The sequence below is a fragment of the Rousettus aegyptiacus genome, unplaced genomic scaffold (genome assembly GCF_014176215.1).
Source record: "Rousettus aegyptiacus isolate mRouAeg1 unplaced genomic scaffold, mRouAeg1.p scaffold_m13_p_7, whole genome shotgun sequence".
NCBI classification, from domain to species: domain Eukaryota; kingdom Metazoa; phylum Chordata; class Mammalia; order Chiroptera; family Pteropodidae; genus Rousettus; species Rousettus aegyptiacus.
In genome coordinates, this window is record NW_023416310.1 from 92,235,684 (window position 1) to 92,254,206 (window position 18,523).

Here is an 18,523-nt window from a genome sequence, read left to right on the forward strand (position 1 = left end):
TGGAACTAATGTTAAGGAAAAAAAAAAGCATTTCTGTAGGGGCTGCCACATACGTTTATCCAAGCTCTCGGTTTTGTCACTGTCTGTTTAATAACTTGATGCCTGCCCAAGAAAGCAATTAGCAGAATAGAATTAGCTCACTCCATGACGGTGGAGTGCCGACTGTTGGATTGGTTTGCTCAGAGTCTGTACTTGGTTTGCAGAGCAGGAAGAGCACAGCCGACTTTCGGCACTTGCTGGAAGCGTGTTTTGTGGGGGTCCTAAGTTAGCGCTTTCACTCGAGGGTGAGCTGAGCCTTGCTTGTACAAACAGTCCCTGATTCCCGGTCCTGCTGCCTTCTAACCTAGATACATAGCACGAGATACATACGTGTGTGTGCACTGTGTGTGTGTGTGTGTGTGTGTGTGTGTGTGTGTGTGAGTGAGCCATTCACTTTCAACCGGGCACTGCAGGTTTCAGCATCTCTAGAGTCGGTTGCTGGTCATTGCATCTTCTCTGTGTGCTTTGCCTGTTTCTTTGGATCTGACACATCCTCATAAAAAGAGCAATTTCAAGGAAAGCAACTGGCTGGCCAGTTCACGAGTGGCCTGTTCTGCAAACCTACCCTTGTTTCTCATTCTCAGAATAGGAGCCTGGGGTTGGGGGCTGTGCATGTAAAATGAGAGAAGCATTTATTAGACCGTAAACGATTTTGCACCTGTATACTCCCCACCACCCCTCCGCTGAAAAGGGAGTAGAAGTTTGGGATCACCCTTGAATTGAGACTGAGGATGATATTTTTCATAGACATTCATATTTCATAGATTTTTTTTTCAATGGACTATGGCCCTTAAAATTATATTGGTGACTAAAGAAAAGAACCCATTGAGAAATCTTTCCTCCCCCACAGAGTGGAATTTAGTAAGTCTTCATATATACTGGGGAGGGATGGGGGAGGGGTGGCACGGATAAGAATCTCAAGGGGAGCTCTCCAAATACAAAAGACCTAAACCCACATAGGAAGCTGTCTGTATGACTTTTGCATTTCTGATTGGTCCCCTGACCTCTCCTTCTGGTTTACACTTTGAGAACCCAAACACTTGGTCTATTTATGCAATGCTTTTTTGTATATGAATCAAACCTAAGAGCCTGTCTCATAAAGACAAAACACCACCACCACAAGAACTTTCTCGAACTGTTTTTAAATCAAAGTTAACCGATTTATTCCATCGAAACGAAAATTCCATTTTATTCATGCCAAAACAGACAATTGTATTTATAAAATGGAAGTAAAAAGACCGACTCCCAGGATGTTGGGAGTTCAATGTGACAATTAAAGTTCTCCATAAAGCTTGGTACATGGCAGTGCTATCCCTTTTTGAGTCTCACGCTCCACATACTTTCTTAGATATTCATTTTCTTTATCTATCACACTGTCTTTAGCCAAGAGCTGTTTCCTCAAACACAGTACAGTGTCACTAAAAACTAGTCGCACTTACGTAGAGTTTGTCTGAGGCGAAAAATGTGTCAGAATGAATCCGAGTTTGTGTTTTTCTTTTTACGTTATTAGCAATCATGTCACCCTGTAGTCTATTCTGGAAAAGTTATGGCTGCGAACTTCATATTTTATTTAATTGGAAAAGCAGAGAATGAATAATTCGTATATGTCCTCGTGAAAATCAAAAGAGTACAAATGAGTCAAGCAATCCCCTTACAGGTGATTCTAGAACAACTGTGAGAATGTCAGTCATTCCTGGGCTTCTTACGGGATGGAGCCATCCTACCTAAAAGACTTGGGGGTCTTCCCAGTTTTGCCTTGCTGTCGTCTCAGTACTGGCTTTGAATCCTAGCTCTGCCACATGTCCACTGGGTGATGTTCGATAGTTATTTAACATCTCTCTACCTTGTTTCCTCATTTGTAAAACATGGGTAATGATATTCCATTGGGTGGTCACAAAGAAATACATTCAGAATGCCATCCACAGAGTGATGATGGTGGTGATGATATGATGGTGATGATGGAGATGATGGTGATAAGTAACCAGCCTTGACTTGTACTTTCTTTGTCCAAGACATTATCTAAATACATCGTATGTAGTAACACATCTGTACACAGGGTAAATCAACAATATGAAGTCCGCAAATATTAATTCTTTTTCCTTTGGTCTCAGACCTCAAGCCTGTTCTTCATCCATCAGATAGAGGTCGGGTTCTCCATGTTTCAGTCAAAATAATTTTTAAAAATATGATCGAGCCACCACCCCACCCCCTCAAACACAAACGTGCTTGCATGTAAATTCTCTGAATGGCTCCCCATGGCCTACCAGGCCTGACATTTCCTGCCTGACCTCAGACACACTCCATCTTGCCTGGTCTCCAGTCACACAGGTCTTCATCGGTCGCTCGGTGTCCTCCCTCTGACTATAGACTTTGGGGAAGCTTCTCTCTCCCCTCAGCCCCATTTCTTGTTAATTCTAGCCTTCCACTTGCAGCTTAAGCTGAGAAGCCACCCCTGAGCCTCAGCCGATCACATCTCTTAAAGAACTGGGTTGCTTTACTTCCGAGCACCTATTCTAATTTGTTTATCATGAACAGACTGATTTAACTGTTTTGGTAACATCTGTCTCCCAGCTAGACTGAAAGCTTCATGGGAGCAGGACTCCCATGTAATTTTCTCTCTGTTGTACCTATAGCACTAGAATTATACCAAGCACCTTATAGGCACTTAATACATTTTTATTGAATGAAAAGATGACAAATACCGAGGCTGTGGTATAGATAAATGTTAAAAACCTATGAAAAAACATTCTGTTGAGTATTAACTCCTACATGAATGCAAGTTATTTTTACTATTGACAGTTGGGGAGCTTTCTGTGGCCATACTTAGGGGACTGGTTTTGTCACCATGCTCGATTTTAACTTGAAATAAAATGATACCAAAAGGAAGAGTAAAAGGACAACCGAATAATGCTGATGCCTGAACAGGATTTGGAGAAGACCACTGGCCCGTCGTCCCTTCTCTGTGGGCCTCGTTATGGGAACTCTGGAATGCCCTCTCCCACGGTAGGGAAGGGTTTGTCCAGCAAAATGGTTTCAGGACTAGAGGAACAGAATCCCAGTCACAGCCAGAAAGAAACTTTTTCAGTTAGGACAGAGGAGACCTGCAGGAATGAGAGCCAGTAAAGTACGATGAGCCTGACCTGCTGTTGTCCTGTAGATTTAATTTGGCATCCCCTCAGGAGGGCCTTTGGGGGAGGAGCAGGGCTATCTGACAAGTGCAGACACTTTCTTTTCCCAAAGGGGCAAGAGTAATGTGACTTGCCGCATGCCATTTCCTCTCTCCGAGTTGTCTTTGTTGTGTTTCCATTGCTGCCAACCCCTACTTGTCCTTTAAAACTCATCTCAAGTCAAGCCTTTCTAGGAAGCCTGCCTCAGCAGCTCCAAAGATGGAGTTGTTATGATGAGTCACGCAAACCACAGTCACAGTGGGAAGAAGAGGAGAGAGGGGAAAGCGGAGCGGCACCACCAGGCTGTGAATTGCTGGCTGTGTGCTGAGGACCGGATCGGACCTCTGTAATCGCATTTGCTGCGCACATAATCCCTTGTATCAAATGCCACCATCTCTATGTGGTAAGTGAGGAAGCTGACGTACACCCGACTTTCCCAGAGCCACAGTTGGTTTAGTGGCAGAGCTAAGACTGAAGTCCAAACTATCTGAACCAAAAAACAGTGCTCTTAACGTTTGCATTGCACATTGATTTCTGAGTGTCAACGTGAGAACAGCCTTCAGATTCTATCGAAACGGTCTATTTTCATGTCTGTCTTCTGGTGGCCAAAGAAGCTTGGGTGCAGGGATTCTGCCCTATTTGTCTTCAGTCTCTGCATTGCGCTTAGCATAGAGTTGGACTCTGAGTAGAGGCTCAAGAAATTCTTATTAAATGAAGGATTGGATGGGAGAGTGAATTAACAAGTTTGCCTCAATAAATCATGATCCTTTAAGAGGAAGAAAGTTCTTAAAACAGAATAATTTCCAATGATACTTAAAAGCAGGCTTGCTGGAAGTGGGTGTGCTTACACACACACACACACACACACACACACGAAGAGAAAGGGAGGGAGGAGAAAGAAGTATACACTTTTCCAACTTGTTATTATGTCATAATAATAATACTACAATAATAAGTAAAACAGACAGTGCTTACTATTTGCTAGGCACAATTGCACCGAGTATACGGATATATGGATGGATGTGTATGTATTTCTTACGACAATCCTATGAGGTCAGTACTCTTATCCTCATTTTATATATGAGGAAACCAAAACACAGAGTGGTTGGGTAACTCGTCCAAGGTCACACAGCTGTTAAGTGCAAGGGTTCAGATTAGAACCCGTACAGTCTGGTTCAGAGGTAGATGCTAAGAAAGGATTCATGACTGTATTCTGTGCCTTTGTACATATTTATGGAATTCTCATTTTTCACATTTCTGGAATTCTCTTCTCAGTCCCTTCGCCATATTTAGAACAAACCCACACTTCAGGCCCACATCAAATGTACTTCCGCCCACGGCTTTCCCTGATTACTCACTTTCTCATCGTCACAAATACACACCTACATTTAAAGTCTTTCCCAAGTGCATACTGTGACTCTCTGTAACATGGAAATAATATCATACTACCAGAGGGGTTATTGTAAGGATTGAGTGAGACAAATCTTACATTGTTTGACATTGCTTTACATTATTATTATTATGTTTATTGTTTTACATTTTTATGCACAATAGATGAATCGTCCCCGCTTTCATCTAAGGCCAGCCCTCCACTGGTGTGCTAGGCCCCACGATACCTGCTCAAACCCCTCCGAAATCCGAAATCCGTTCCCTCTCTCTTTGTTGTCGCCAAGCCTTTCCTCTCTGCAGGATCATTTTTGCAGTCCCTGAGCCTGCCGTAAATACTCATCTCATGCTTCTGTGTCTCCCTCCAGCTACTGCCACGTTCCCTGCTCCTATTTTTAGAAAAAAAATGTCTTGAAAGAGTCATCTGCACACAGTCACCACCCCTTTTACTCTGACTTTCCATTTCCATCACTCCACCAAAATCACTCTTGTGAGAGTCACCAGTGACCATGTCATTGATGAATTCAGTTGTCCTTGGCCAGGCCTCCCCTTGCTTCATCTCTCAGCAGCATTGGCACAGATGATCGCTGCTTCCTTCTCGAAAAAGTGTCTTGTCTTGGTCTCAAGGCCCACAAGTTCTCTCATTTTCTCTTCCTCATTGGCTAGTCATTCTCAGACTCCCCTGCTGGTTCCTTATTATTTTCCTGAACTGTAAATATGAGAGCCCAGGGCTCAGTCCAGAGTTCCGAAATATGCTTTCTCCTACGTGATCTCCTCTAGTCCCATGGTCTTAAGTGTCATCTCTTTAGTTTATATCTGCAGCTCCAGACTCTTACCTAAAATGCAGACTTGTACATCCAACTGCCTACCCAACATTTCCACTGGAATGCATAGTAGAGATCTCAAAACAACTAATTTCCTCTCAGGAAAAACCTGTTTTTTCAGCATTCTTCTCCAGCTCAGTAAAGAGAACTCTATTCTCCTAGTTACTGAAACCGAAACCCTTAGAGTCATCCTTTATTTCCTTCTTTCTCTCATACCCTCCTTCTAATTCTACAGTAGCTCCTCTTGGCCTAACCTCCTAAAAATATCCAGAGTCCAATCATGTCTTATATCCATCACTCAGATGTTTCTTCATCAGAGGCCTTTCCTGGCCGCCTTATCTAAAATCAATATCTCCCTCTCCCCATCTCCTCCCTCCACCCCCCCACCTCCTTCCCTCCCTCCCCCTCCCGCCCCCCCCCCCAACACACACACACACGTTACTTTTACCCTGCCTTTTTTTATTCCATAGCACTTATCTCTACTTGGCATGTTATGTATCCATTCACTTATTCGTTGCCTGTTTTTCACACCATAGATGTAAGCCACGTGAAAGCAGAGACTTTGTTTTCTTCATTCCTATATCTCCAGTACCTAGAACAGTTTCTACCACATAGAAAGTGTATAATAAACATTTGTCGATTGAATGAATGGATGTATGACTTATATTAGGTATTAGAACTAAAGTGGGAAAAAAAAAAAAAAACGGGCTCTGAAATTAGATGGACCTCAGTTCCAATCTCAGCACTGACAATTACTTGCTGGGTGACCTTCAATTACTTAACTGGTACATTTCTTTCTTTAATATTAAAGTAGCAAAGTATTGTTGTGAGGGTGAAAAAAAATAGTGTTTGGTAAAACCCGTGGCACAGTGCTTGTGAATATTCGGTGAATGGGATTTAACAGTGTTTTTTTTGTATTCCCCACTGCACTTACCACACAGCAGTCACAATCAAAATTAATCCATATCGATTGAATTTTTTTTTTTGCCTCTCTACATAGCTAGTATTGACTATGTGCTTGTTATATGCCAGACTCTGCTAAACACTTTATACATAAAGTTACTACTTTACATTAATATCACGAAAACATTATAAGGACTGTGAATTGTCCCCATTTTACAGATGAGTCAACGAGACACAGAACAGTACAGTAACTTACCCCAAACCGCACAGCCAATAGATGGTCGAACAGAGTTTGCACCCAGAGTGACTAACTACAATACTTTAGGCATTATTCTCACACATGGGATCTTAAAAGATAAAATGGACTCGATTTTATTTTAAGAAGCTACAGCCTGGCAGGGGAGAGAGAGGAGTACGCACACCATTCTAATAGTAGGTTTGAACCTGGGCTTTGCATGGCAATCACAAGTGGCAAATGCCCAGTGCTGTCTCCACCACAGCCCCGGTGAATCAGACTCCCCAGAAGTGGGCCCCAGGAACCCTAGTGTTCAAGGCTCCCCAGGTGAATCTTATTGGCAGTCAGAGGCAGGAACCTGAGTCTAAGATAAATAACAGTCAGGAATGGGAAGTATATCCAAAGCTCAGAAGAGCTCTGGGGGTAAGAGATTGATCAGCTGTGGATTCTTTTGAAATGACAGTAAAATCCTGCAACTGAAAAGTGGTTGCTTTTGGTCAAGGCCTCTGATAACTTGCAGATCGGTGGCTGTCTCGGGAAGATTCAAGATCAGTGTCATTCACTTACACATTGAGTGGAACACGACTGGGCATTTGTCTGCTTCAGGGTAGGTATGAATTTGCTTCAAGATTTTATATTCGGGTATCAGCTGAAATATCTGCTTAACACAGAGGCATTCAATTTGGGGGGCTTTAGCGTTGTCATCTAAGGGAGATAAAATCTAGGTACATATCAAATAGTTACTTCGGTGAGTAAATGTGATAATTCGTGCAAAGTATATAGTGTGGTACCCAGTGCATTTAAGAGCTCCATAAGAGTTAGCTGTGGTTATTATTAATATGATTCATAATAGTAGAAATCTCTGCCTTCATATGGCAGAGTTTTCAGTGTAAAGTCTATAGTGTGAAAAGACAGGCAACAAATGAGTAAATGGAAATTAACTTTTGCCTTGTGTACTTTGAACAGTGTGGGGGCGGAAAGAATCCTGGGCCAGTTGAGGGGACACCTAAGCTCTGGTCCTCTTCTCTCATTGCTGTCCCTTAGGAAATTGGCCAATTCTGCTGTGCCTCAGAGTCAAATGGGAATATGATTAACCCCGGAGGTATTCGTGTGGGATTAAGTGATAGTGCTTTGTGAAGTATGTCCTCCTCTTGAGTTTCCCATATTAAATCAGAAACTGAGAGTGAAAACCCATTTGGGGGAGTTCCTAGTAAAATCCATAAGGAACTTAGCAGCTGATACAAAATAAGGAGGACAGAAAATAATGTCAAAGAGCCAGACCCTCTCCGTGCATTATTAGCAGATGGAGACAATTATCACAACAATTCTACATGGGAGTATCCACAGTTTACAGGTGATGATCCTGAGAGAGGACTAGATGGATGAAATATCTAGTTGAAAAACACTGGGACTTTGGAATCAGATAAACCAGAGTTCCAAATATGACTTGAAGTTATTTATCTGGCGAGTGTCTGTTTTCTCAACTGGAAAATGGAAGTAATACTGCTTTGCTTCAGTGTTTGTTGTAAGGATTAAAGACACTTAGTGGAATGCTCCTGGCAGCCTCTTAATAGATGGTATCTGTTCTTCCTGTGACAGTATCTTTGTCCAGGTCATATAGTGATAACACCAAGCTGGTCTGATTGCACAATTTGGGGTCCTCCCATTCCATCATGTTCCCATCCAAAAAAGTTGTTTTTCAATCTTTGATTTTTTTCAAACTATATCACCTTTACTGGTGCTTGCTTGTAATATACACTGGTCATTGCTGTTCTGGTTTGTGTTCTGAATTCATTGTTTGTCTTTGATACTTGTGCCCCAAGGCAATTCTTTCATTTTGACTCAATTTTATAAATCTAATAGAAAAATCACCGGCAATGAAATCATCAGCATCGTTAGCGAGACTGGCCCATTAGTTTTCTGAGTCATTGTTTCTTTACTGACAGATCTAGCTGGGAGAAAAGTTGGACTAAAATGGCCAAGGCCTTTATCTTCACAAGTATCTGCAAAAGCAGTTAATCGGGAAAGCAAAAAGAAGGCAAATCAATGTACGGTTTCAAAGATGTGTATGAAAGCCTCTGGATCCCATTGGTGATACATGGGAATGTCACCTTTCTAGGAATTTTAGGAGCAAATTGAGTAATCAGTGAATCTCTTTGCAAGAGATACTATTCTTTAATTCATTTATTCAAAAAGCACAAATGCACACGTTAAGAACCTCTTTATTATGTGTCAGATATGGGCTAGGCAGTGGGTTTACTGGTAGTCAAAATAGATATGGTTCCTGTCCTGATGGAAGAAAATTAAATCAACCAAATTAATGTAAACTGTGGCAAATGTTGCAATGGAGAGGACGTGATATATGAAGACAAGATCTAATGGGAAGGTCAGGATGTCTTCTCTGAAGTGTCACTTGAGCCGAGATCTGAAGAATGAGTAAAACTTAACTAGGCAGAATGAGAGAGACTTTTCCAGGCAAAGGAGAGCATGTTTCCAAGCACTGTCACCAGACGGTAGTGGTAAATGGAAGGTCCTGAAGGAAGGACAGTGTGGCTGGAGCATGAGACCAAGAAGGAGTAAAATGGAGAATGAGGCTATGGAGGAGTGTGACCCTGTATGTCTCCGTGATATGAATTATAGAATTTGACTTTAATTCATAAAGTTCCTGGAAATTATTTGAGGGTATAAATTGGTTGGGGGTGTGGAAACTGATCATATTTGCAGCATGAGTAGATTTTTCTGACTACCGTGAGACTAGATGAGAAGGGCTACAAGGTGTATGGACATATTTTAAGGAGTTGGCAGTGCAAAACAGATATGAGGTTGCCAAAAGCAATCCTTATTGTTGAAGTGCAGTAGACTGTGTATGTCCCAAATTGCTCAAGGTGTATTTGTATCTGAATAGAAGAGTCTTATTAACACAGAAACCTGTCCAGTGTCTTGACATCCAGCAAAGAAATTTTTATTCTCAATGAGCAATGCCAAGAACGCACTATGCTCTGTTTTGAAGAGTCAGTAAACATTCTAGGCATTGATAAATGGAGTGAGTTTGCTCTTTCAGACATAGCCGGTTGCAAAGCATGATATTTAGAAGGAAAAGAAAGGCTGTCTTAGGACAGAACCACCATGGACACGCTCATGTGTTTATTCAGCAAGAAACAGCTGTTGCATCAAAGCATCTGAGTAGAATGGTACCTGTTCTCCATGGTGTATACCCGTACATTAAGAGCAAGGTGGGCCTCTCAGGGGAGAGTTGACCAAAAGTCAGTCTTACACACAAAGGTGAGGAAGCCGTGTCCTACCTTAATTACTAATCCATCTTTTTATGGTCCAATTACCCAAATGATAGAATGTGGGTAGGAACCCCAAATGTAAAATCCTGTGGGAGCCAAGCCAGTCCAGGCCTTTAGGCCACCCATTTCCATCCCCTTGGAAAGAATCATAGAATTTCTGTTTGAGAGAAGATCTCCAAAACTATCTCGTCCAGCCCTTCAGAGAGTCTCAGAACCTGCAGCGAGGAGCTCGTTCTCTCCCATAGGTGGTCCTTCTACTTTGGGACAATACTGACTGTGCCTAGATCTTTAAACTATTTCTTAGAACCAACAAATCATAAATCCGACCCTTTTTCCTCATAGCAATCCTACATGTGCACAAGAATGGTGTTCACGTTTAGTATAGGGCAAAGGTTCCAAGTTCCCTCAAATAACCTCTGATGACTTCACCTACAGTCAGGGTAACAATAAAGTGCATTCAGGCCCTGATCTAAGTGTTTTAGTGTATTTACTGTGGTGTTTGGTTGTAACAATAATCTAGCGAAGAGGAGATGTTTATTATCTTCATTGTACAGATGCAGACACTAAGGTCCAGGAAACTAAGTAACTTGCCCCAAGTCACCCGGAAGCAGCAGAGGTAGGATCTGCACCCAGGCAGGGTAGCTCCAGAGCTCAGTTCTACCCCGTCTGATGTGGAAGGGAAAGCACAGGTATTGCTCTCACGCTCTTGCATTTGAATCCAAGTTCTAACACTTGCCACGGCCAAGTGACTCCTCCTGGCTAAACCGCCACGTCTTCATCCGTAAGATGATGATGATCATGGACCCTACCTCAGAATTGCTGTGAGTGTAAATTTAAAAAAAAAAAAAAAAAAAAAAGCACAGTGCCTTATCCTCATTAAAGACTGAATAAATACATGTGTGAATAAATAAGTGAAGGCTTTCTGGGCCTGCCTTCCCTGGCAAAGCTTTCTTTCTCTTAGCCCCAATTCTCTCGCACAATACCTATTTTCCGTTGCCCTCAGGAGGTCAGCCAGGAACAGGGAGTCACAGCACAAACAAAAGACGATAGACAATAATACAGTACCACCGCAACGTGTGGCTCCACTCCCACCACCCCAGACTAGAAATAAAGCCGACAAGCTACAAGATAGTGGTCATTTGAATTGCATAATGCCTGTTCAAACCCGCCATAGGCTTCTCATTTTACCCAGTAAAATCTAAAATTTTTCCGTGGCCTAAAAGGCCTAGGCAATCGTCTGTAACTTTTCATGAACCCACAGCAGCCACCCTGGCCTCCTTGCTGTTCTCAGATACACCAAGCACGTTGCCTCCCCAGGGCCTTTATACTTGTTCCTTCTGCGTGGAATATTCTTCCCCTAACCAGGTAGTTCTCTCTCTCACTTCATTTAAGTCTGCACAAATATCGTCTTTCACCTAGACCAGCCCGCCTACCTCATCTGAAAGAGCACACCTCCCCAGCACGTGCCCTTCATTGTACTTTGTAGATTTCCTCACTGCTTCGTGTATTATATATTTGCATTTGTTTATCACCTGTATACTCTTGTGAGAACCTAAACTTCACGACAGCAGGTGCTTTGACCCTTTGCTCACCGCTGTGCCTGGCATGTAGCAGGTGGTAATATACCTTTGTTGAGTAAATGGTGACTAATCATAATCATAGTAGTAACAGCAGGTAAGTGGAGTGACCTGCAAGTTTTTTGCCTCTGTTCTTCCAGGGTGGTGGTACTCAAATGTTGGTATATATAAGGATTATCTGCAGTGTTTGGTTTAAAATGCACAGTTGGGAACTCACACATTTCCCCCTAAAATTTTTAATCAGTGCCTACTGAGTGGAGTCCAAGAACCTCTGTTTTCAAGAAACACTCCCATGCCTGTTGAGCAGGAAACCTCAAGTATAGTACTTCAGGATAACAGAAAGTAAAAAAAAGTATAAGCAACACTACTGAGTTTTACATGGTTTCCTTCCTTCCTCTGTGTCTAGTTCAAGATGTGGGAATTCTAGACTTAGCTTCAGGGAGCGATGCCAGTGGAGCAAACGGGGTTAGGTGCGCTGTTCATAAACACCCTGATTCTAAGTCTCAGGCTACAGACCTGCGAAAGGAAGGGTCTAGAGGTGAACTCAGAAGCGAAAGGTTAGCACCAGCCTCCTTCCTCCCTTGCCGCCTGTGCACAGAGCAGTTTTCCGAATGGCTGTGGCGGCCTGTGTGTGGGGGGGAGGGCGCCCTGTTGGTCCTGGCCGGCGCATCAAAGCAGAGAGCCAGAGTTAGGAAAGGCTCCCAAGCCTGTTTGGAGCCCCGCCCTGCATCTTGCAGAGAGATAAAGCGAACTGCCCCAAAGCGCACAGATAATTGGTGAAAGGGCTGCTATTCAAACCCAGCCTCTGGCTGCACTGTGGTGGTTTGGCCTCTGTATCCCTTTGAAAGCGGTCTGACTATTCCTAACAATCCTGTGAATAGGTTGGAATGAAATGCTCACCTGAGTAGAGGGTCTTTCTAGAAGAGGGGGAAAGCCCTTAAAGATACATTGTAAAGAGTTTACTTCCTTTTGCAGAGCAGGCATGTGTCTTAATAAACTCTCAGGAGAGAACCAGCTTCCAGGTATGGCTGAGTGAAGTATGGGTAATGGCATTATTATTTTACAATTTTTAAAAAGAAGCTCGTTTTTCTTTGAAATTGGCCCTATTTACACACACAATCAGCTCAAAAGACTATTATCTGGTATTAAGCCTTCAAGAATGTTCTCTTAAGTGCTATCTTCCACACACTGGGTACCTAACACAGTAACTCAGGACCAGTGTATGCAGTTTCCCCACACTGAGTCTCTTAAATACCGCTCGGCAGAGTCAACCTTGACTGTGTAGAGCTATGGGCTAGGGATTCGGAGCAGCCAGATATTGCCTGAATTGGTTTTCCTACAGTTTCTCCTACTCCAATATCAAACATGCCATGGTGCCAACTTGCATTTCTCTCTTCCCCACCTAACTAACTGACCCAGGCTAAGCTTGCTGTACATGCTGGGAACAGCCTACTCCAAATTCACTTCATGTGAACTCATTTCCAGTCTTGTTAAAAAGTGTATTTTTGGCTCTGACTCAGATAAATCAAACTTAGATGATAAATGGAAATGATTCTATAGATGAAGCAGTGGCCAGAGCTTCAGTTACAATTCTCTATTGATCCTCAGCTATGCTCTGGGCATCATATGAAGTTATTTATTTGATACAGCACTATCAGGTCAGAGCACAGACCTCGGCGAATTTGATTAAAGTTTGAGGCTCTTAACGATACCCGACTTTCATTTAAAAGAACCATTTTCCAGCAAAACCTGATTATACTACATGGAAGAAGAAAGGCATCTTTCCACTCTATAAGTTTTAGCTTCAAAAAAATTAAGCTCTCAAGCTTGCAACTCCACAGGGTAAACAAATGAAATAAGGTGCGTTCCAGGCACTTCAATCAGTGCCTAGAACTTGGCAGGAATTCAGTGAACATTTGCTGCATTCTCTTCTTCCTCCAGCCTTTGTCTACAGATACAAATGAGCGCTGGCTCATTTGTCGGTCCATTTATTAAATATTTCTCAAGCACCTACTATGTGTTTAGCGTGATTCTAGACACTGAGTATCCATAGATATAAAAACAGATGGATCCTTGCTCTCAGGAGCCTTATGTTCTGGTGAAGGAAGATAGGTGATAAACCATTGCAAGCACTAAATCCAAAAAGGTAGGAATCAAAGTGAAATAAGGCCTAATCAAGGAGATTCAGATAAAATTTAAATGATGATCTTACATATACCTAATTATAGAAATTACCCTCCAGACTGGCCTTCTGGCAAATAAGCTGCATACCTGGTCTCTTTGGCTGTCCTCAGAGAATTTACAGCTCATTTTGGGGGTTTATTGGCAAAGGTTTCCCAGGCCTCCAGGGCAAATCTCTCCTTTCCCATCTGCCTGCTACAGAATGCTCTAATTCTGCACGGAGTGGTGGGCAGATAATGCCAGGAACATGATCCTCTGCAGAACTAAAGCCCTCTGGGAGCTGAGTCTGCAGGCCCCAGGGGCAGCATGAATTCATTCAAATGTTTTTAGAGCCTCTGTGAGATACCAGGCTGAGAGCATGTTCTGGAGAAATTTCAGGAAACAAAACAGCCACTGCTGCCCCTGACCTCCTGGTGTTCCGTGGTGCTCGCTTTCTAGCAGGGGAAGCAGACGACCACAGGTAGACATCGATAACCAGGAGCTTTCAAATAGCGATCGGGGCTGGGAGGAACATAAAAATAGGATAAAAAACATAGCGAGTGACGCGGAAGTGGCGGGCTACCAGGAATCAGGTGGACAAGAGGCACATTTGAGCTGAGGTTTGACTGATGAAAAAGAGTCCGCCCTGCAAAGATCCCAGAGAAGGGCGTTCCAGGCAGAGGGACCTGCAACCGCCAAGTCCCGTGGGCTGCAATAATTTTGGTGCACTCAAGGCACAGAAAGGTCTCGATGGAGTATTGCATCCTTTTGTGATCGATTTTCTAGCTTTATTTAAAATTTTTTTTCCCAAATACTTAAACTCTATAATTCATTAGACTTTTCAAAGATAATGCATATTAGTTAGAAAACTTGGATTTCAGAAACAGTGTACTTAACCCTCCAAGGGAATAATTTAATGATTTAGCCCTTGAGTCAGACTGCCTACATTCAATACTGGGTTTTCTATCGACTCGCTAAGGGACTTCCGTCGACTTACTTAATCTGTCTGTGCCTCGTTTGCCATAAAATGAGGATAAGAATGTGCCTGTTGCATGGGGATCTTTTGGTGGTAAATTTAGATAATAAACCTAAAAAGTGCTTACCAGCACAAGGTAAGTGTTCAAAGTATGTTGGCTATTATCATCCCTCCATTATTTCCTCTAGAAGTTCGTTCTTGATCATTTACGCTAGCCTTGTATCCCACCAGGCACTCATTATATAGATTTCTGAACAATCGGTGGAAAATAATCTCCCCAAACTTTTATGATTTAAGTGCTGTCGAAGTATTTAAAAGTTTTCAGTGTAATTTACTAGAGACAGGCCTCATAAAATCCTAATTTAATTGATTCTAGGCCCTGGATAGTGTTTTCCCCAGGGGAGGAGGTTGGGTCTACACTACATAAATGGAGCTCCTCCATCATTCTTTTTTTTCTTTCCCTGCTTTTTCATAGCATTTATCACCGCCCAGTCATAACATACTTTTCTCTGTTATGTTTTTAATCTGCAAGAATGTAAGCTCTATGAAAACAAAAACTGGTTTGCCTTGTTCAATGCATGATACCTAATTCCCTCTAACAGAATTCAAACCATAAAGCTCAATAAATACTTATTGTCTGGATTATATATCTATACACACATAGGAAAATCCCAGGAAGTAGGTTGCTAATGGATCAAAGAGCCTAGCTTCTAAAAATATCCCAGTTTTAATGTAATCTGAGTTGCCAGCTTCTCCATGACCCAGAGGAGCAATGATTCACTGAGAGGATTTGATTTAATCAATACAAAATATTACATTCATTTATTATTCGTCCATTTAACAAATATTTATCAGGCCTTGACTTCATGCCAAGTACTGTATTAGATGCTGTATACACTGATGAATAAAACCACCATGGTCCCTGCCCTCAGATGATTAGAGTCTTGTCATTGATCCTTCTAATTCTTATAAAAAAACATCTCTTCATCAGCTTCAGCAACATCATCTTTTCATATGAATCTGGAGACTAAAACCTACAGAGTAAAATAAACCTTCTGGCAATGTGCCTGTGAGTGGGCAGTCAGGAAATGCTATTCCTGGCCTGACTCATCCCTCCTCACACCACTCCTGGGGACTCGTGGTTTGCAGTATGTTTCTACAGATGGCACACACGTACATTTCTCCGTGGCACACAGCAGTTCCTCTCTCACCAGACATGCACATGCACACACATGAGCGCAGGCGCACGTACACACACACACACACACACACACACACACACACACACACACACACCACTTAATATAAAACTCTCATTCAACACCAGAAACCCAGCCTGGGAACCTGAAAATAAAGTCCCAAGTGGCACAGGAGCATAATGTATATAGAAATAAAAACTTGCCAACTTCGATACCTCATTCCAGCATGCAATATCACAACCCCAATTTGCCAGCTGCTTATTTGTAAGACAAACTAGATTGTGGTGAGGAAAACTTTTATGTTACAAAGGAGGTAAGGGCACCTACTGCGTAAGGATACTTCAGAGTGTTAAGTGGCAGAGAAGCTGAGTCTGTGTGTGTGTGTGTGTGTGTGTGTGTGTGTGTGTGTGTGTATGTGTATAGTCTCCGAAATTCAATGATAAATTTCCCTCCTACTTATGTTTTTGTCTACGATTTATTCATGTGAAGCTCAATTTCCCTTGAAGCCTGTCAGGAGTCACTCCATCTTGAGTCTGGTCTGATTTCAACACTTTTGGTATTACCTAACTGAGCCTGTGGTATCAAGTAATTCAAACCATTTATCCCAGAGCCCCCTTTTTTTTGTTGCGATTTAACCGTATCATGCTTGTTTATTTTTTCCCAAAGAAAATACAGGTTTTTTGAAGAGTTGCATGTCAGCATATTTGGACTCTTGAGTTAGACTGCCTGGGTTCACCTGACTCTACTGCATGCTAACTTGAGCAAAGATACTTGACCTCTCTGACATGTGGTTTGTTCATCTATAAAAGTGAACTCATAATAGCTTCCTGGTAGGATTAGTGTAGAATTAAATGAGCTAATTCACAGAAAGTGGTTAGCAAAATTTCCTAGTAGTAGTTGCTAGTGTTCTTTTTAATATTTACCTTCCATCGTATCCACTGCTGACTGATCTTAGATAGAAAGGAAGCCATCATTAAAATTGTTACTGATTCAAAAGACAACCTTCTTAACAATATGATTGTATGATGGTATTTAATGGATTTTAAGGTTAAGGTGGGTCCTCCAAATACAACCAAATAGCCACTTTTTATACCCCAAGACGTTAATGAAGAAAACAAAAATTCTAAGAAAATTTGTTGAACAGAAGCAACTAGCATTAAAATGCTTTGCGAAGTGCTTTAGCATGATTATATTTTCATGATGCCAAATGACCAGACAGAAAATTTAAATTTTAATCAGTTATCTGGATATCTAAACTCTCCTTTTTCTTTAGTTTTCACCAAGACATTTGAGGTTGCATAGATACAGTCTCTTGGTCTGTGTGGTCTTTTATCTTCCTAGATTTTTCTTAACTATTTTTATGTCCTCCTAAATCTCTCCTATTTTCAAACTGTGTACTTCTTGGCTATATGTAAATGCGTTTTTCCTTTACATGTAATTTTGTTTTTTGGATAACGGAATGAATTGGTCACACTAAGCCCCAAGATTAATTGGTCAAGCAAAGTCAGCCTTTCTGAACGCAAGGTCTTGAGAGTCCACTAATTAGAGAGTTGCTCTAACAGAAGAAGAGAAGGTTCACAGACAATGATCTGACTTTGGTTTGTCCTTCCTTCTGCGGATGATGTTAAATTAGCTGAGTTCTGAGTTTGTTTCCAAAGTTTTAACCTGTCCTTATGATATGAATTGTGCACTCTCTCCCCACCCCCTACCTCCTTCATCCCCTCTCCTAACATCACCTATAACCAAAAGGATTGTTGGGGAGGAAACGTAACAGTGATGTAAAATTCCTCCTTATCTTACCTAGGTCCTTGGTTCCAAAACTCACATTTATAATGTACTACTTGGGTTATGATAGGATCTAATGCAGAGGGTTGATGTAATAAATAAATAAGATAATGCAGCACAACATCCATCACCAGTAAAAGATCAAAATATATTAAATCATTTTTATCACAAGAAGTTAGTAACAGTTCTGTGAGAAGAGAGAGAGTGTAGGCAAGGGAAAACATTATGGATTTTAAACTTTACTTACTCTCTTTCCTTTTAAGTAAAGAAAGAATAGGCAAGAACTCATCCCAAAGAAATGACATTTAGAACAGCAATGGTGTGAGAGATTGAGAGTGTCTCTCTTTGATTCATTCATTCACTTGTATATTCCACAAATAAGTAATGAACACCTATTATGTGTCATATATTATTTTTGATGCTGGGGAAATAGTAATGAATAAGACAGACGATCAAAAGGAAAAAATCAAATAAGATAATTTCTGTTAGCGATAAGAACTGTGAAGAAAATAAGACAGAACAATGTGATAATGAAAGATGGTGTGGCCATGGATAGGGTGGTCAGGGAAGCTCGAAGGACGAGAGGCCATCAGTCAGACGGAGGGAAGAACAAGTAAAAGGAACCTTAAGCAGCAGTGAATTTGCTGTTACTATGAAAGAAAGCAGGGCAATGTGAACTCAGTGAACAAGGGGGAGAGTAGCAGGACCCACAGTCATAAAGGAGGGCAGGGGCCAGACGTGCATAGCCTCAAAATTTATGCTGAGGAGCTTGGTTTTACTTAAGTGTAGTGGGAAGTTTTAGACAGCTTAAATAGGTCAGGGACATAAAATGCTTTGTTTTTTCAAACATCACTTTGGCTACTGTGTGAAAAATGCAGGGAGGCTATCAAAGTTGACTGGAAAGAGAGGAAGGAGGTTTGGATTAGGAGGCAGCAGAGGTAATGCAGAGAAAAGAATGGACTTGGAATAAATCATTTTG

General features: G+C 41.7%; 1 protein-coding gene across 5 annotated transcripts in view; it reads left to right on the top strand.

Annotated features, from left to right (window-relative positions):
• Positions 1-18,523, top strand: part of PPP2R2B (protein phosphatase 2 regulatory subunit Bbeta) — a 383,796-nt gene that overhangs the window by 24,534 nt on the left and 340,739 nt on the right. The window lies entirely within an intron of this gene.